A 19,217-nucleotide genomic window follows, 5' to 3' on the forward strand; every position below is an offset into this window, starting at 1 on the left:
CTCCTTGGACCAAACACACAGGAGCTTCTGATTCCGGCCTGGCTTCTGTCTTGCAAACACAGAAACCATCTTAGGCTTACTGGGGGGAAATGGAGATTTATTAAAGGGTGTTGGGAAATCTGCAGAATCTCTGGGCCAGAGCTCCTGGCCTGGAGGCCCCCCCCCAGCCAGGAACAACACCCACAACCGCTTCTTGGAACTGACGGCTCTGGGAGAGCCCCATGGCCGTCGCTGCAGGGTGCTGACACTGCCGCAGCTCTGTGTCACTGCCAGCAGCGGGGACTGGATGTCCCAGAACCTTAGCTTAGCCCCGGATCTTCTAGAAGCTGGGCGCGGTGCTCCTGCACCCTGGCTGGAATGGGCTCCAGGCAGCATCTGCTTTGTTGCATCATTTCCTTTCAGTTCCAAAGTCCAAAGTGGGTGAGTCGGGTCAACAGAGTGAGGTAACAGGCTTGAGCTATGGCTGCAAGGAGGCTGGAAAAGTGGGGGGAGGGAGGAATCTGACTTCCATACAAAGAGGTGGTCTCTGACCAGGGCTCCAAGTGGAGAATTCCCTAAATACACAAACGTGTTCGAAGGTGACAGATGATCACTGCAGAGGTGTGCAGAGCCCATCTCAAAAGAGCAGCATGGAGGTCTTTTTTCTGTCTTTCGCTTCTTTTTTCTGTCCTAAGAGTGAGGACAGTAAGTCCAGGATACACAGATACCTCTGTGTTCCCTCCTTTACCCTGGAAGTTCTGTCCCAAAGGAAGAGGTTTGGTCCCAATCCTCCCAACTCTGCTTTTCTTTTTTTGAGAATTGGATGCCTCCCAGGTTTGAATGGATGCCAGGATGGCTCTCCTCTGCTTCAGACCCCATCCTGCAGCTCAGGGATGGCCACAGTGTCCATCCAGTGTGCCCTCAGACCGCTGCACTGCAGCTGGCTCCCTCCCCACGACACCGAAAACACGCACCAAGGTGAACATGCGTCCTTCCCGAGGATAACACAGTCTGCTCTCGTGTGGAGAATGGCTCTTTGCCCTGTTGGCTGGACTTTGACCCTGCCCCTGTGCAGTGCCCGGTGTCCGGGTTGGACCCTTCCCTCACTGCCTCACATAAGAAGAGTCGGTGCCCCATCTGGGAAGGAGTAGCTCTGTGTCTGGGGGCGTGGCTTGGGGCATGTGGCGGGGGAGTGGCGTCGGAACACCTCCCTCCCATGACCCCCAGGGATGTGGTCTTTTCCCTCAGTTAGTCCTTGCTCTACCCCACAAGTTAATATGTTATTTCTTAAAACAACATAATAGTTTACTTTAAATTTCAGAATAGAAATGTCATTTTTTTTTATTATACAAATAAGGCATGCTTTATAAAAATTCAAGCAGTACCTAAATCTACCAGTTAGAAAACAGGGAGTCTTCTTATATGGAACTTAGATAACCATTGTTAAAAGTTTTCTTTTAATCTACATATATAAATGTACTTATACACATATCTAAGCCTGCAATGAGTGAGTGCGTGGAAAGAGATCCCCATGTAGTGTTGACTTTCTAAAGCCAGTTGACACGAGAGCCCACTTCACTTCACACCCGACTTTGGGTAAGCAGGGAAGGGCCGACTCCAGGATGCCCAGCCTCAGGACGGGCTGGCTCACCGAGGCTGACTGGTCAGGCACACAACTGAAGCTGATTGCTGTCTTTTTAGCACAGTTATTCCTTGGATCCAATAACCAATGGGGCCAGAGATCACCCACCATGGTCACCCCTAAGGAAGGAGGTGAGGGGAGCACACTGGCTCCAAGGGGCCTGGCCATGGGACCGCCAGCGCATCTTCTCCCCTGACCAGACTGACCTGGGGATCCTGAGGAGGAAATGGCTGGGCCCTATTGGCCTGCCAGAGCCTCTGGTCCCTGGAGGCATTTACAGCTCCAAAAGCCAACTTGGGATGTTTCATGGAGCCCAGGGACAGGACAGAAGCAGAAGGGGAGTGACTGCTCATGGGTTAGTGCCTGGCTGGCTTCTCAGCTCCCCACTCAGCCATCACTGAATGAACATCTGTGGAATGAATGAATGAATGAATGGATGGATGGATGGATGAACAGCATGTCCCCTTCTTGGTATAATCTTCACTGGCTCTAATTGTACTTCTGAGTCTCAGGCAGTCTCTGTGACCTGTCCCATTTCAGCAAGTAGACCTGTCCCTAGGAAACCACAGTCCCAGCTCCATGGAGATCCGGCTTTCTGATGAGTTTGGCCCCACTGACGTCAGCCGTCCTGTCCTCTCCTGTGCAGTCCTCTGACCTGTGATTGCAAATGTGAGGAGGGACTTTCCCAGACCCACTGCCCCACATGGGACATAGCAGAGAAGGGGCCTGCTGCTGTGGAGCTGAGTGGGCAGGCCAGCCACCTAGAGATGGTGGGGCCGCTCTGCCCTGGCTGGGCCCCCCATTCATGGTTCAGAGCTGTGGTGAGGTGGGTGGAGGGGCATCTCCCGCAGTCTGGGGGTCTGAGGTGGGTCCCCAAGGTTTCCCATCGTTAGGGGAAACAGGGCTCATTCCTCTCCCTGCCCCCCTTCCCTTCCATCTCACTCCCCCTCTCACGGTTCCCAGAAGTAGGACCCAGGCCGCCAGCTGCAGCCTGTCCAGGTTCCCTATCGGATTATGAAGCTTAACATTTTTGTGAAGGAAGAAGAAAGCCTTCTCTCTGGGAAGCGATAAGAACATTCCATACTCCTCTGGCTCCAGGGAGCCTGGGAAACAATCACCAAAGGGAGAGACTCCCCAGGGACAGGCTCCCGGGCAAGGGCAGGGCCGCCCTCTGCCGGCTCCCCGTTCCCTTCCTCTCCAGTGCCCAGCCTTCTTAGGGGCCCTGGTCTTGCCTGGGGTCAGCAGAGGGGACCCTGGGACAGTGGGCCTGGGGAGGAGGACAGGCCTGAGGCCCCAGGAGCCAGGTCTCCTCAATGGTGGGCTTCTGCCCAGCCTGGAGCTGCTGCTGGGATCCTTGTCCAGCTCTCTTGAGGGCAGGTTGTACACTCCAGGAGGCAGGGGGCTTCCACCCAGAAGAGCACCAGAAGAGAAAACATGGTGGGGGTTAGTTAGCAGTGGGTGGGTGGGGTCCACCTGGGGATAACCTAGAGCCTGTGATGTGTGAGGTAAGAAGCTGTGCCAGTCCCTTGATGGGTGGGGGCCTGAGAAAGACACCATGGTTGGCATGGTAATAAGAACACTGGCCATTCAATGCTCCTTCTGCCCACTACTGCCTCCCTCTGTCCTTCCCTCTCCCTTTCAAGGACAATGTTCACTAAAGCCCACTAGGTGCCAGGCGCTGTATGAGAGGAAAGTCTGGGCTGTACCTCCTCTTCGTTGCTCGATCAAGGAGGACAACATTGTGCATCAGGGCCTTTGCATATCTCTTCCTCCGCTTTTCTTCCTTCATAATCCACACCCTTTCACTCCCAGAAGTCTTTTAACATTGCCTTCTCAGTGAGGCCTCCCTTGTCTCCTCTGAAATGGCAACCCATCCTTGCCAACAAGAATTCCTATGCCCCTTCTCTCAGCATTCACTACCCTCTAATGTGTTACAGATTTTACTTACTGATTACACTTCTTGTCAATCTGTTCCCACTAAAATGGAAGTTCTCAGAAGGCAGGAATTATTCACTCCCTTGCTTCGGGGACTAGAAGAATGCCTGGGACACAGCAGGCCGTATGGCTCAGGGACCTGGCAGGAGCCAAGTGGTGTCCTGCTCCAAATGTCAGGGGGAAGGGGAATAAGTGGAACGTGGGATGTGAAGAGAATGTAATGAAGGGACAATTTATAAACCGTGTGCATGGTTAACGGGAGCCAACGAAGGTGTGAAGCACCGTTGGGCTGGCGACAGTCGGGTGCTCACCAGCCCTAGGTGGGACAGAGAGATTTCCAGGATGCTGTTGGACAAAGCAGGGCCCTGGCCAAAGTGCCACCCAACTGGGCAGCGGTCTCCCTCTGGTCCTGCCTTTTGGTCTCTGGAAGCCACAGGACAAGGGCGCCTGGATAATGCAGCCCAGGTCAGGCCCCTGGGACCTGAGGTGGGGTAGAGCCTGGGTCTAGAGGAGCACCTGAGAAGATCCCACACAGTAAATATCTGTGGGATAAAAAAATGATTGCCCTTAAGAAACCCATGTATCTATGGAGAAGATGCTCATTCTTTCAATCATTCCCCTCACTCATGGATTTCTTCATTCATTGATTTAAGGCAGAGTTGCTGAGCATGAGGTAGATGTTAGGACACAGCAGAGACCAGGGAAGAGACAGTCCCTCCCTGAACCTGCCCCTAGAAGGGGCTTGCTGGAAAGAGGGACACTGAGGGCAGGTAACAGGACCTGGAAATGCTGGTGCCTCTCACACCTGGCCCACCTGTTCACAGCTCACAGTGTGCACACATGGGCGGGGGTGCCTTGGGCCCAGTGCAGGGTGGGGCAGGTGAGAAATCCATGGGTTCCTCAGGGGACCTGTTGAGTCAAGCCAAATTGGGTGGAGGCACTGGGTGTGGGGAGACATCATTTGTCATTTGTTTTTCTAAACCCTGGAGATTTGAAGCTTGGGGAGGAGGAGGTCACGGAGAAGGGCGGCCTGCAAGCCCTTTAATCCTGCCATCACTCATGCCAGGGAGCGCTCCCTGAACCGGGGCTCCAGCACTTGACCTCACTTAATCTCTGCGACTGGCAGCCCTGTGAGGTTATTTTACTGCCCGTTTGACTGTTGAGGGAACTGACGTGCAGGGAGGTTAAGTAACTCACCCCGGGTTCCACAGCTAGCTGGCCTTTGAACCCCAGCCATTTGCATCTGGAGACTACACGGCCATCCTTTATTCAGGGACCTTTGATGGCAGATCTATAATGGGGGAGGGTGGCAGTCCTCTGAAGATCTGGGGAGACGCTGGTGATTCTCCTGCCCACCTGGGGAAGGACCCTTGGCAGGAGGAGTCCGAGAAGAAGGGGACTTGTCAGAGACCAGAGTGGACTCCAGGCTGGGTGATCCTCCCGCCAGGTGAGGCAGAGCTGACGGGCTATTCCGGGCTCTGGAAGCTAGCCCTCGCCTTCATCCCCTACCTCTCATCCCTGTCCTGTAGCGGCTCCTCTGTGGCTACCCAGCCTCCTGGCTCACCCTGGCCCTATTCATTCTCCACACGGTGTGTTTCTAGAACTCAGACATTCTCGTGGCATGTCTGCTGCCCCATCTTTCAGTGGCTCCTTTTGGTGCCGGGATGAAAAACCAGCCTTTCCCCCCGGAAGGCTCTGTGCGGGCTTCCCTGTCTGCCTCACTGGCCTGGTTTCTGGCCATTTCCTCCCTGACTGCTCCACTCCAGCTTCCGGCCTTCTTGATGGTTCTAGAACACACCATGTCATTCCAGCCTGGGGACCATTCTACTTACTGTGTCCCGTGCAGGGGATACTGCTCCCCCAGAACTTCAAACACCTCGTTCCTTCAGGCACTGCAATTCAAAAGTCACCTCGTGAGGCCTTTCCTGATGACACCAGCTAAATGGGTGCCCCCTCCCCTGACTCAGTCCCTCTTCATCCCCTTGTCTGGGGGAAGTATTTATTCCCTTTCCAGTATTTCTCACTATCTGAAATTATCTTTTTAAAAAAATGTATATTTATTTCGTATCTATCTTCCCCCATTAGAATAAAAGCCTCATGAGAGGAGGAAATTTGTATTTTGATGAATGCTGTGTCCTCAATGCCTAGAACAGCGTCTGGCACATAGTGTATGCTAGGTAAGTAATTCTTGAATCAGAACTTGCTCTGTGGTTTCTCATCACGGAGCCTTCAGACATGCTGACCCCTCTGCCATCTTCTTCACTCAGTTTAACTCCAGTGACCTTTAGTTCTGAGCTCAAAGACCACTTCTTTGTGGAGAGTTCTCTGCCTCCCCTGCCCCAGGAGCCCACGTCCCTGCACCCTGCACGTCTACCCTCCCAGAGCCCTGGGCTTCTCACCCCTGCCCTTGTTAGGTCAACGTCTGTCTCTCTGCTACAGAGTCAAGTCCACGAGGGTAGAGGCTGTGCTATCTTATTTACGTCTATACCTCCGGTGCTTAGCTCAGAGCCTGGAGCACGACAGATGCTCCAAGGTTATGTGTTAAATCATTGAAGGGACAGCTGGGGCTCTCAGGTGCCATCAGAGTGAGGGCAGAGGTCTCTTCCAGCTGCTTCTACCTTGAAAAGTCTAGAAAGCTCTGCCAGGCATTTTCACACACATGACCTCAATCTTTCCAACATGCCCATAGGTGGGTATTGTGATCTACCTTCATAGACAGACAGGGCTGGGATTCCACCCGGGCTGTCTGGCTCCTGCATCTAAACACTGAGTCCCTGAGCCACCTTGTCCCTTGAGAGACAGGCTCCATGGGGCTGAGCTCACAGCAGGTGACAGGGGTTGGGGGCCATCCTTGGGAACAGTTCTTCTCTGCTCTTCAAGAGCCATGGACAGGCAGATCCTCCTCCGTGGGCCTGAGTGAAACTGCCTGCTGGATTATCTGGGGTGGGAAGGATGGCTAGGAAGCTCACTCGGCAAGCTGGGGAAGAGAGTTGTTTTGGTTTAAAAGATTGACATTTTAATAAACTGCTCTTAATTAACAGCACTTTGAAATTCTGAGTGGCGTGCTCTCCATCTTAAAACGGGTGGGCGGGTGGCTTCTTAAAGAACGCGATGCTTGTGGGTGATCTCCCTTTTTGAAACAAACCCAGACCCTCCAGTCACAATTTATTTTTCATTCCAAAAATGATCTTTACTGCAAACGTTGCTTTGGTTCGAGCGAATTAGAAATCCTTATTACACAGGCAGGCACTTCAAACAGTGCCTGGCTCACCGCTCCGGCAGTGGCATCAAAGACTCAGCTGGAATCTCTGATTACCACCCAGGCTGTGGGCCACTCGGGAGCAGGCGGCATCGGAAGCAGGGCCCTGGCTGCGGGACCAGCGGGCTCGGGGAGCCTAGAAGCCAGGTGGCCTCTGTGTCAGGGCCCTGGAGGGGGTGCTGTGGACGGAGGGGATAGAGGATGGCATTCGTTGCCCTTCACTGAGCACCTACTATGTCCCAGATGCATGCTAAGAACTTTTACCTGCATTATCTTATTTAAAATTTCCAAAAGCCACCTGCTGTAATTGTTGAGGGTTCTAGAGAGTTCGATAAAATACTCCTCTTTTCCTCACTTATTCTGGACCAGTTGAGAAATGAGACCAAAGAGCAAGGCAAACAAGAGACCAAATATCATGCCTACCGCTGACATCACACTTAGCCACCATGCTGACTGCTGCTATGAAATATCCTGCTTGCACCGATGTTAAAGCTGACACTGCAGAAGGTGACTGGTGTCGGCAGGCAAGCCGGCCTTCTAATTCTGAGCCTTACAGTTATCCCTTCCCTGGATACATGCACACTGTCCGGGGACAGGCAGACTCGGGAGGGAGCACTGATCTCTAAATTGTTAACAGGAGAGAGAAACTGCATGATCTCAGCGGGCAAGCGGGCTCCTCAGATAAAGAGAGATGCTGAGGGAGTGGCCACGGTAGTCCTACCAAATCGACCAGTCAGAGAATTCCTTCTCACTCTTTGAGGTCAGGTGAGTGACGGCAGAAAGAGCAAGGAAACGAGCAAGGAGACATCACACCTTCCCCCCACCTCTGTCCCCCCCCCGCCACTGCTATTATTTTCTTTGCTTACAGGCAGGGAAGGAAGGCTGAGCCCCATGGCTGCCCAGTTAGTAGGAGGTGAAGCTAAAATTCACCTGGCTCTGTCCGATTCTATCTTCTCCTCTAGACCTTGAGCTCCTCAAGTTCAGGACTGTGTTTCACTCATTTAGTGTCCTTAGGAGGGCTCAGGGTCTAGCTCGGGGCAGGCATCAGGCAATGTCTTTGAAGAGGACACAACAGATTCATCCTTTCATTCAGCAACAGGTGTGGTCTCGACCTTACGTTAGGTTCGCCCTTCTCACTGTTGGTGGCATTAAGCGGGTGGGAGAATGGTGGCCTCCTCCCCAAAAAGATACGTCCATGACCTAATCTTGAACCTGTAAATGTGACCTTATTTGGAAGAAAGGTCTTGGCAGATGTCACTGAGGATCTTGAGATGAGCTCATCCTGGATGACCACCAGGGTGGGCCTTACATCCAGTGAAAATTGTCCTTGTAAGAGACAGACGAGGAGGCAGGAGAAGAGGAGAAGGTATGTGAACATGCGACAGAGGTTGGAGTGATGTGGCCACAAGCTGAGGAACGCGGAGCCTCCAGAGGCTGGAAGAAGCGAGGAAGGATTCTCTCTTAGAGCCTTTGGAGCGAGCACGGCCCTGCTGGCATTTTGATTTTGGACTTTTGGCCTCCAGAACCATGAGAGAATACATTTCTGTTCTTTTAAGTTCTCCAGTTGGTGGTAATAAAGTACCACTTAGGCAGCCCTAGGGCACCTGGCATTGGAGGACAGAAAGATGCCTTGGCCCCTTCCCCTCACTCCTGACATGCAGGGGGACGGCTGGCCATCTCATCAGGACCTGGGGCTGAGCCACTTTCCTCTGGAGGTACTTGGCCGCCCCCGGCTAAGGAATGAAGGACATCACTGTACACAGCATGTTACTGAGTCCAGTAAAAATAAGTGACAATACACAGCCACATGTACACATGGACCCCTCAGACCATATCTGGCCATGGAGACATGGAGGCCGGAGTGACTGGTTAAAGGCCGGTGGCTTTTTCCTGTGGCTCTTTTTCCTGTAGATCTCTTGGTGTCCAGGAAAAAAAAAAAAAGACAGAGAGTTGCCAACTGTTTTGGTAGAACTTCAGAAGCCCTTGGCTTTCCTGGGCAACCTTCTTACCAAGGAGACACCCAGTGGCTGTCCCACTGCCTCAGAGTCCGCGCGGCACCAGCCACACCCCTCCCCAGCAGGGCACCTCTGTCAAAGCGCTTCCCTGCACAGGACTCACGCCTGCCCCTCCGTGATACCTGCTTTCACTCTCATTTCACAAATGGAGAAACTGAGTCTTGGCAATGTTCTAGGGTCCCGTGTATAGGAAGTGCTGGATTGAGTATTCTGAGAGATGTGAGAACCTCAGCTATCCGCCCTGGCAGTGAAAGGAATCAAGCACAGTCCACAAGTTAGGGTGTGTGGTTGTCACCACGGTGCTCAGAAGCACTCGCTGTGGAACAAGCCTGGTCATGGCGGGCCCAGGGCTCGGCTGTGGCCCCGGAAGACCAGGCGCGTTACCCCAGTGGTGTCTCCTCTCCACACCTCTGTAGATGCATGCACTTTGGACGGGGTTTTCTTTTTCAGTCCCTGAGTTTTGGTCTTCTGGGTCCACCTGCAAGCAAGGATTGTGCCTGAAGTGGGGGACTGATCTAAAACCTGTTGGCTCCTTTATGGTAACCCTGGACACACTATGTATTAAAACATTTTTAAATACAAATGCAATTAGGTAGGGGCATCGGGAAGAATCTGAGGATGGAATCTGAGCCTGAATTCTGGCAATCACCCCTCCTTCCAGCTGCGGGGATGGTACACACGAGGAAAGGAACAAACACACTTTATTATGACCTGGGCCAAGCCTGACGCAGCTCCGTGCAGAGGCCTGGATGGCAAGGGTGGAGCACTGCTGGGACCTCTTTCCCTCCATCTGAGCTCAAATCTGAACCTTAGCAGCAGCCGGGCAGCCTGTCGGGAGTGAGGGGCGTCCTGCAGCGGAGTGCTACACGGAGGAGGAGGCCTCCACGAGCTGTTCCTGCCTGCACTGAGAGGAGCGGCGCACGGGGAATGTACATCAGCACCGGGCTTTCTTCATCGAGACGGTCTTGCTGGGAAAACGTCAGCCCAGCTAAACAGTGTGCTTAGTGACACAATCAATTTAATTCGGGCTCCGCTCCTAATCTCGTTCAGACTGGTGAAAACTGGTTCACAGACGGACACTGGTCCGTGGACCACGTGTTAGTGGCACCGCTGTCGCACATGTAAGACACGCAGAGAGAAAAGTGGCGGGGCCTGCCCTAAAGAGGGGCGACCATCGGTCCCCTGGCAACCCTGCCAAGGAGCCATGGGAAGCGGAGAGGGAGGCCCCGCGGGTGTCGGGTCTCTCCAAGCAGGGACGTGGCTGATTAGAAAACACAGTCTTTCTAGCAGAGGAGGCTGTTTCCTCTTGGCGACAAGGAGTGAGGAAAAGGCTGGTCAGAGGGATGAAGGCTTTCTCTTCCCCTACAGAGGTTTCTTTCATTTGTGCTGTAAAGACTCAGCAGCAACAACAAATGAATTCCTGGCAATTGTAACTGTCACGCTTACATGTTCTTAAATTTTACAGCTCTTGATAAACGTAACAGCAGAAGGCCTGTCGGCATCTCCCAGTCTTCCTGGAAAACGCGAAGTTTTGTTTCCAGGGTGCTGGGATATAGGATTTTGGATTGGCAGGGTCCCAGGGAAGGCTGAGATGAGCACATCTAAACTGATTCGTTCACTGGTCAGAATCTTATTATTAATTGACTGTAAGCCAGAGGGCCCAAGAGGCAGGAGAGAGGCCTGGGGTCCTGTTGACAGGACAGGCCGTGCTGTGGGGAGGCTGAGACCAAGAGGACAGAGAGGTCCTGCGGTTGCCTTGAGCCCTCACTGTTTGCACTTGAGATGGTCTTGAAAGGGTTCCGGAGAGGACCCAGGTTTCCAACCCACTGAGGAGTGAGCGTGAGTTTTCAGAGAAGCCCCAGAAAGAGCTGGCCAGGGCTGGGCTCTACTGGGCAGTGCTTGGCTGCCCAAGGAGCTCAATTAAACAGATTCTAACACAACACTTACCTCCCAGGTGCCTCTTTTGTGGTGGGCTCTGCGGGGGACGCAGAGCAGAGTGGAGCCCACCTTGCCTAAAGCAACACTAATGAGCGCTGAAACCAGTGTCTACGACAGGCAGGACTCCTGCCAGGAGCCGGATGCATTTTATCTCAGTCCCCCGGCACTCCTCAGAGGAGTACTAGCCCCTTTGACAGTTTCAAAAATTGAGACTTGGTGACTTAGCCTACCTGGGGTCCCCAGATGGTGACAGTGGAGCTGGGACTTGAACTCCACAGTCACGCTCTAGCTCAGTGGTTTTGACCTTGGTGGCCCATTTGTGTCACCTGGAGAGCTTTTAAAATGTAACCATTTCTAGATCTTTCCCTAAATCAGTAAAATCAGAATCTCTGAGGGTGGGACTGGGCACTGACGTTTAATAACTTCACCCCCAGGCTGCTGTGTTCTACCAAGATTGAGAATCTTATCCCCGCTGCGCTGCCCTGGCCCTGCTTATCTCCACTGCAGCCCCGAACACAATGCATTGTGATAACCCCAGAGCATTTGCTTTTCCCGCCATGCTGGCCCTTGAAGATGGCTCTCACAGAGGTCTCTGACACAGAGAGGGCCATCCTAGTGTCATGAGAGAGGTACCCTTCCAGCAAGGAAGAATCAAGGACAGCTTCATGGAGAAGGCAGGAGATTTGCGGCGAGGGTCAGAGGTTGGAGAGGCTGCTGGGAACCTAGCAGGGGTCCCCGTCTTTGTCTATTTGTATGAACTGGATTCCTTAGGTACTAGGGAGCCATGGAGGGTTACTGAGCATGCTAATGACCCCATCAGAAACCCATGTACTTGCTGAAGCCCCTGCAGTTTCCGCTATACCCTCTCACCCCAGAGGGATGGCTGGGAAATGGAGTTTGGTGAGGAATTCATTGAAAAATCAGGGTGTAAACACATCCCCGGGAAAAACCATCTTCCTGTTTCTGCCCACTTCCCTTTCCACACTAACAATGCCAAGACCCCCCAGGCCACACTCCTCTTGGCCTCTGTCCCCACTATTTCTTCTGCCTGGAAAGCCCTTCCTTCTTCATCAGCTATGTCAGTACATTTACATTTATATTTCAAAATCTGTTCCCAAAGCTAGTATGAACCCTCCTGGGATAGACTTGACCCTTTCCTCCTCAGCCCTTCTGTACTATGTACTTAATGCCAGGGCTATGCAGATCGCCCACCATTGTAATTATCTGAGGGCTTGGTTCCCTGCTGGACTGTGAGCTCCTGACACAGTGCCCCACACATTACAGGTGCTTAAATCTTATCAGATTGAATTCATCTCCAAGGTCAGGCGTCTTGGAATAGCAGAATTTTAGGAAATACCCCTAAACCTCATTTGCAACTCCTCTTGAAACATCCCTTTCCTTACTACCTGCCACGCTCAGCAATATTCCTTATCTTCACGGCCTGGGACCAAACAATTGTCCAGAAGGTCCCTTTTGACAGACGAAAGGATTACCTATGATTTCGGTATCAACAGCTGCTTGGCAGCAGCTCTGCACCACTGAGCCCAGCCCAGCTTGTCAGGTTCGCTCTACCAGGTCCTGAAAAAAGCAACCCAATTCTGGTAAGTTTTGATGCAGATGAGAGAGCAGGGAGGGGAGAGGGCCAGGCCGGGTGCAGAGGGGTTGAACACGTGTAAGTGTGTTACTGCAGCTGCGGGAGCATCGTAGGTGGGTTTGGGGGCTGCCAAGTGGCCTGAGGGGGGCCATTGGCTGTGTGTGCTTAGAGGAGTAGAAGAGAGAGGGGGTCTTTAGGAGGAGACAAGAGCCCTCTGATGGGGAAGGGGGAGAGGGAGCCATTGAGGACTCACGCGGGCTGGCATTGTTAGATGGGTCGGGATCAGTGCGGTGGGTGGAGCGTTGCCGCAGTGCGCAAGCGCACGTGTGTGAGTGAGAGCCACCAAATCTCCCCTGCAGACTGTGGACTGTGGGCAGACCCAGGCTCCCAGTGCCAGCCAAAGAGGGGATTACTTTCTGGTTTAGTAGATTAAATGCTGAGGTTTTCTTTGAATTAAACCCCAAAGCAGCTTTGGAATGTTTTCACTATCTCCACTGAGAAAATGAGATCTTTTTCATCTGGTAACACAGGGATAATAGTACCCAGATCCCTGGGCTACAGGGAGGATTAAATGAGATCCTGTACGTCAAAGCCCTGACCTGTGCCTGGGACACAGCGAGGCCCTGATAAACGGTGCATCTCCAGGGAGCTGGGGCTCTGGGGGCCTGGCTAGAGGCAAGCCTGAAACAAGAGAGCTTTTTTCCTTAAAGACAGCAGCCAGCACCAGCCCTTTTCCTTGGTGTCTTTTGCACTCTGAGCTTCCAGTCCCGGGCAGCTCAGGCTTGGGGGTCAAATGTGGGTTCTTTCCCAGCCTGCCCACGTCCTGGTATAAGACCTGAAGTAGGTTCTTTAATCTCTCAGCCTCATAATAATAGGACTTATCTTCTAAGGTTGCCGAAGGATTTGATGATCTCATCTGCCCCTTACTCAGCTGCCAGCCTCCACCCTTGACCTCCTCCAGACTGTTCTCCAAAGAGCGGCCACATAAGCCCTTTCAAACTGAAATTAGAACTTGTTTTCTCGAGCACGCAACTCAGAGTGTTTGCAATAAAATCTGAAGTGCTCCGCCCTCTGCTACCTCTTGCCTCCAGTTAGATTCCCCTCCTGCACTTTGCCAGCAACCAGCTTCCTGGCCATTTGTGAACATAACAGTTTGCTGCCTCGGGGCTTTGGACTTGCTATTCCCTCTGCCTGATGGCCTTGCCCCCAGATAATGGCAAAGCTTGTCTCTGCCTTTAATTAATCTCTGCTCAAGTCTCTGCACCTCCTCCCAGAGACAACCCCAGATTCCCTCTAAACAGCACTTTCAGTCCTTCCCAGTTCCCTTATCATGATGCATTTTTGCTCAAGGCGCGAGGTGTGGCTGGCCTTGCGATGTGCAGATGTGCATCGGCCTCTAGTTGGCTCCCTGGCTGGAAGGTAAGCTTCCGGAGGGCAGGGACTTTGTTTGGCTCACTGCTGTCTGCCCAGCAGCTGAATAACTCATTGCTCAGTAACTGTTTGATGAAGGAATAAATGAATGAGTTAGCGCCTGCAAAGCATCATTCCTGCCAGACAGGACTCAGGATTATTAGCGATGGAATGAAATGACCCTCATCTTGCCAGTTGTCAACATCCTGTGCAACCTCATGCAATTCACTTACCTTCTCTGGACCCCTGGGCAAAAGGGGATACCAGTGTCTGTCTTGGCTGAGAGAGATCAGGGGTTGTGGAAGGGGCATGTTGATAAGGAGACAATTTGCCAAGCAAAGAAGCCCAGGAGTATAAAGTAGAGGTCCGTTTTCTCTGAAGAAAGCCAGTGTCTCTAATTTCTCAGTATGTTGCCAGCTGGGCTGTGTCAGGTGGTTGTGTGTAAGGGGAAAAAATCCTTTTGACTGAAATGGTGATATTTTACCGAGGCCACTTGGTTTTGCTTTCAAATAATTTCTTCAGGGCTCCCAAGTGCCTCCCCTTTCTTACTCATTAGCAGTCTGCAGAACTTAAAGAGAGACTCTAATTAGGGAGAACTTTCGTATCATTTTCTAGGAAAAGAATGAGGAAGGCGCTGCCTTATGGGCCAGAGAGAACCTTCTGAATCTGCGGGAAGGCCCTTTAGCTTCAGGCCTCTGACTTGAGCTCTGGAGCAAAAATGAAAGCTTACAGGTCAGGAGGATGCATCTGCCATTTGGAATAAGCAATTGTTATTTTTAAAAAAGATATAAATTCTGAATAAGTACACAGGTCTGGGGCAACTGGGGTGCCTGGGGATGGGTCTGACTCTTGCTTGTCGAAGAAGTGCAATTATTGACTCTGCTGTTAATGAGGAATGTGGAGTTTACAGGCTCAGGGCAAAGGAAAAGCAGTGGGGACAGCCTGAACTGGCAAAGAAGATTCTAGGGACTGCTCTTCTATAACCTAACTCAGAGGCCCCATCAGGAAAGGGGCAGGCTCACTCCCCGTCCCTCTGGAAATCTGTGAAGGTGAAAAATGTTTAGATCCTTGTGCTGGTGTTAGCTCAGTGTGTGTCAGCTGAGGAGGAAGGTTGGGGTCATATCAATGTAGGTAGAGTGTGCTGAATGAGGGAGGTGATAGTCCTGCCAGCCCCATATCGATCATCTCCAGAGAAATCAGAGTGCTTGTGTGTGGTCCCCAAATTGAACAGGTACATAGCCAAAGCAAAATCAAGGGAAGAGGGTGGTTGAGTGGTTTGATATTTTTTAAACCACTAATTAATTGATGGGTAAGCAGTAGAACTAAGAAAGGTAGGGGAAATCTTTTCGATAATGACATCTGTTAGCCATGCAGCTATGAGCGTGACCTTGGAATGAAAGGGATCTGAGTGGGAATCCTGGCTCCGTATTGCTGGCTGTGTGGCTTTGAACAAATATTTCCTTCTTTCTGTCTGAACCTCAGCTTCCTCATCTGTAAAAGAGCATGCTCTGTCTCAGAGGATTTTTGCAAGGGTCAGTTTGGGTAATCTATTACATAATATGTTTAGCACCTAACATGCTCTCAACAAATAGCAGTGATTATAAGTATGATTACACTTACTCTGCGAGAGAGGGAGGCATCCTTAAAGGTGTTTGAGGAGTACAGTTCTGGAAGGGACCCCTGCTGGGGACAGCAATGGGCTAAATGGCCTTGGAGCTTTGGGCAAGGGTACAAGACTGGTGAGGAGGTGAGTTGGGGTCTCTGTGGGCAGTGGCTGTCTCAGGCTGCTCTGCCTCGTCTCTGTGTTCTTCTGACTGTGCCAGGATGATGCCTGTGTGATGCGTGTGTGTGATGTTTGTCCTGTGGGTGGGGAGGCGAGGGCTGTTCTTAGATGTGGTCCCTGAAAGCCTCCCTAGGATCCTTTTCACCATGTTGGGCCAGGATGTGGGAAGCAGTGGCTCGGAGGGTGTTTGGGAATGACTTAGATGATGCCAAGCCAGAACAAGATCGCCTGGGGGCTGCCAACTCCAGTCCCAGAGGCAAGACTCTGGGTCTCAGCCTCTCCCGTGTCTCCTTTGGTCTGATCTGGACCACTTGTCCAGCCAAGGCCACTTCACCTGAGGCCACTGGGATCCTAGAAGAGGTGTGCTCCTGGGCCCCACCTGCAGCTGTTAGCACGAGTCTGAGCCTAGAAAGGAAGCGGTAGGTGGTTTCAGCTAATACAGAGACGGGAATGCAATGGGTCAATCTTGGGTGCTCAGAAGTCCCTGACTGATAATCCTGTCTTTACACCTGTCCCACCCACTGTGGGGCTGGAGTCAGTTGGAGACCCTCAGGTGATCGCCTCCTGGGTTGGCGCCATCCACATCATTCCCAAACACCTGGGTGCCAGTCCTGGTGATCAGTAATGGAAGGCCGTCAGGGAAGGGAACACTGTGTTAGGCATTAGACACATGTTATCCCATCCATTTATGAGATAGCTGTTCTCATCTCCATTTGACTAATGAAGAAAATGCAGCTCAGAGAAGTTAAGCAACCTGCCCAAGGTCACACAGGTAGGGAGTAATGAAACTGATTTTCACAACTGAGCCTGTGACTTCAGAGTCTGTGCTTGCTCCACGAAGACTGGTTTTGCTCCTGAAGATTACTGATGGGGAGAGGGAGAGAGGTCGGACATCTGCCCCTAGGTCATGGTTTGAGAAGCAGGACAAGAGAGCCCCCTTGAGAATGAGAAATGAGGTGAGTGAGTGTCCAAGACAGTTCCTGCCCAGCCCATCCCTAAATAAAGGGTGCTCTGGAAGTCGGGGGCTGGCTTCCTTTTGAAGGGCCCCGAGGAGGCGTCAGCTGCAGGAAGAGCTGGGGCAGCAGCACGGCAGCTGCCTCCCATCCGTGTTCTGTGCCAGGGCCCCCCTAAAACTGAGCGTGCCTGGGAGTCACCTGCAGGCTTGTTAAAAATTAGATTCTACTTCCTGGAGCTCCGGGACCATGCTGGGGCTGCCATCCAGGGACCACACTCTGAGTAACCCGTTCTCATCCTCCGGACTCTGAGCCACACTGTGTGGGCAGCGCCAGAGTCAAGGTATCTTCCTTTCCCGTGTTAACCCCGAGCGCTAACAGACTGGGCTTGTGCCACAGGACATGTCTGCTTGGCCTCTTGAAGCTTCCTTCAGGATGTCTTCTCTGACCTGCTTCTACCCTCAAGTCCTTTAGGTGAGAAATGGTTAAGAACATGGACCCTGGAGCTAGATGTTTTGGGTTCAAATTCTGCCTCTGCTTGTATGACCTGGGGCGAGTTACTGAACATCTCTGAGCCTTGGTTTTGTTGTCTGCAGGTTGGGATGATGGTAATACCTATCTCACAGGGAGGAGGATTAGAGGAGGGACCGCCAGTAAAGCTCTCAGGATGAGCCCATTATAAATGTGCTCTCCTCTTCATTATTTCTGCGGTCCTCACCATCTCTCTCCGCCCAGCCTCCCTCCAGCCCTGGCTTCTTTCTCTCTGACCCCAGTGCCCAGCACAGAGAATTTTCTCAGAAGTCAAGTGCGAAGCCCTGAGGCCAGGCAGAGCAGGGAAGCTTCTCACAGGATGCAGATTTATAGCCAGAGGCCAACATTAGGACCGACTGAGGGATTCTGCTAGGATTACCGGCTCCTCCCAGCAGGGCCGTCCTTTTTCTCTTTTTATCTGGGAGCTGACAAAAAACAGAGGGTGACCCAGTTCCAGCCTTACCCTGCTCTGCGGGGCATGGCCAAAGCCTTTGCGTTCTGTAACTTCTGCCTGTCTTCTGGGTTGTGCTCTGAGAGCAGCCCTTGCCCATAAACCCAGCCTGGTGAGGCTGGGGGAATCCGCACATGGGGGTGGGGGTGTCAGGCTGTCAGGACGCGGCCTCCGCCTGGGTCTGCTTCATCACCGACTCCGCTGTCTTCTCGCCAAGTGCTGGGGATGCCATGCTCCGCCGGGGGCTCGAGGGGTCCATGCCACACTGACACAACGCAGTCCTCTCTTCAGATCCCCAGCTAAAAAGAGAAACGCATGTACACAAAACAAAGGCCCTGCTGCCTAACGTAAAATACTGCTTCCTAATCCCAAGTGAGGCCAAGCACGCCGTTAAGATATTTAGAAGGCCCTTAAATTATTTCCACTTTAAAAATGTTTTTATGTTTCCCATTCTGTTCACTTGGTCGCCTAAGGTATAATTGCTCTCCTGGCCCGGACTTTGCTTCCTCACCGATGGGGACCCCAATCTTGCATCTTGATATTAAGAACAGATACTGAGAACTGAATGGGGCATTGTTTCCCAGCCAGATCAGTAGCTGCTGCCTGCATTCAGCCAGCGAGCCGTCCAAGACTGGCAGCCTGGCCTAGACCGCGTTGTGGCTTGCTTTGATTACTTGGTTCCATCCAGCTCCAATCAGGAACGGATCACACACGTCCAGGTTTTCATTTGCTCTCCCTCCCCACCCATTTTCCACAGTTGCAGCTTAAAGGAGTGGCTTTGGGGGTTGGCAGCCTGCTTTGATTTCTGTGTGTTCAGGGTGCTGGGCTGGTGGGGCAGAGGATCCCCCCCCAGGTGTCCCCCGTCAGACCTCTGAGCCAGAGCAGACCCAGAATGGAAACCTCCGCTGATACATTCCCTCACTTGTGACCAGTAAAGGTTCTAGAAACTGCCTTCAGACTGTGAACAATGAGGAAAAGCCATTCTTTCTCCAGAAGGCAGAAATCCCTTGAAATCTGACTCTTTCACATTTTAACCAGATAGGTCTAAATATAGAACCACACCGTCTCATTTTAAAAGGATTTAGGAACACGATCTACTGGTTATTTAAAAACTCTGACTGCAAGTCTTTATTATCCTGCCCGTGTTCCCCGCCGCCTCCCTCTCTGCTCATCATGACGTTCGGTCATAAATGCCAAGAACCCAAATGGAAGCCTCTGAGCGGTGGGACCCAGATGAAGAACAATGGAAGGATGCTGGCTTGCAGGGTGTCAGCGTTTGCCAAATAAGTTTATCCTTTATTTATTATTTTCACTGTGGCTTAAAACACGCAGCCCTCAAAGCCAAGTCTCTAAACTGAAACGTATGGCAGGCTGATCTCTGCTCACAACCAACGCAGAGACTTTGCCTTTCGCTCCTCACCGGTGATTGGGCCCAAAGACAGTATGTTTTGAATTTACCGAGCGATCTCCTGCTTTGGGCTCAGTTTTTGTACTTTTAAAAAGCAATCAATAATGGCCAGTTTGTAATAAGAAAAATTTATGAACTGACAGGCAAAATGTAATTACAGAGGGGATTCTTTGCAAGAAAAAAGAGGTGATGTTAACAGACATCCCGACAATCTGTTTGCACTCATTTTCATTCATATAAATGATGAAGTGCTTCTGGGTGGAATCAGCGTTCTCCAAAGGCTTCCCGGGAGCCTGGAAAAGTCGCTGCCAAAGTTTTT

The sequence above is a fragment of the Camelus ferus genome, chromosome 10 (genome assembly GCF_009834535.1).
Source record: "Camelus ferus isolate YT-003-E chromosome 10, BCGSAC_Cfer_1.0, whole genome shotgun sequence".
Lineage (NCBI taxonomy): Eukaryota > Metazoa > Chordata > Mammalia > Artiodactyla > Camelidae > Camelus > Camelus ferus.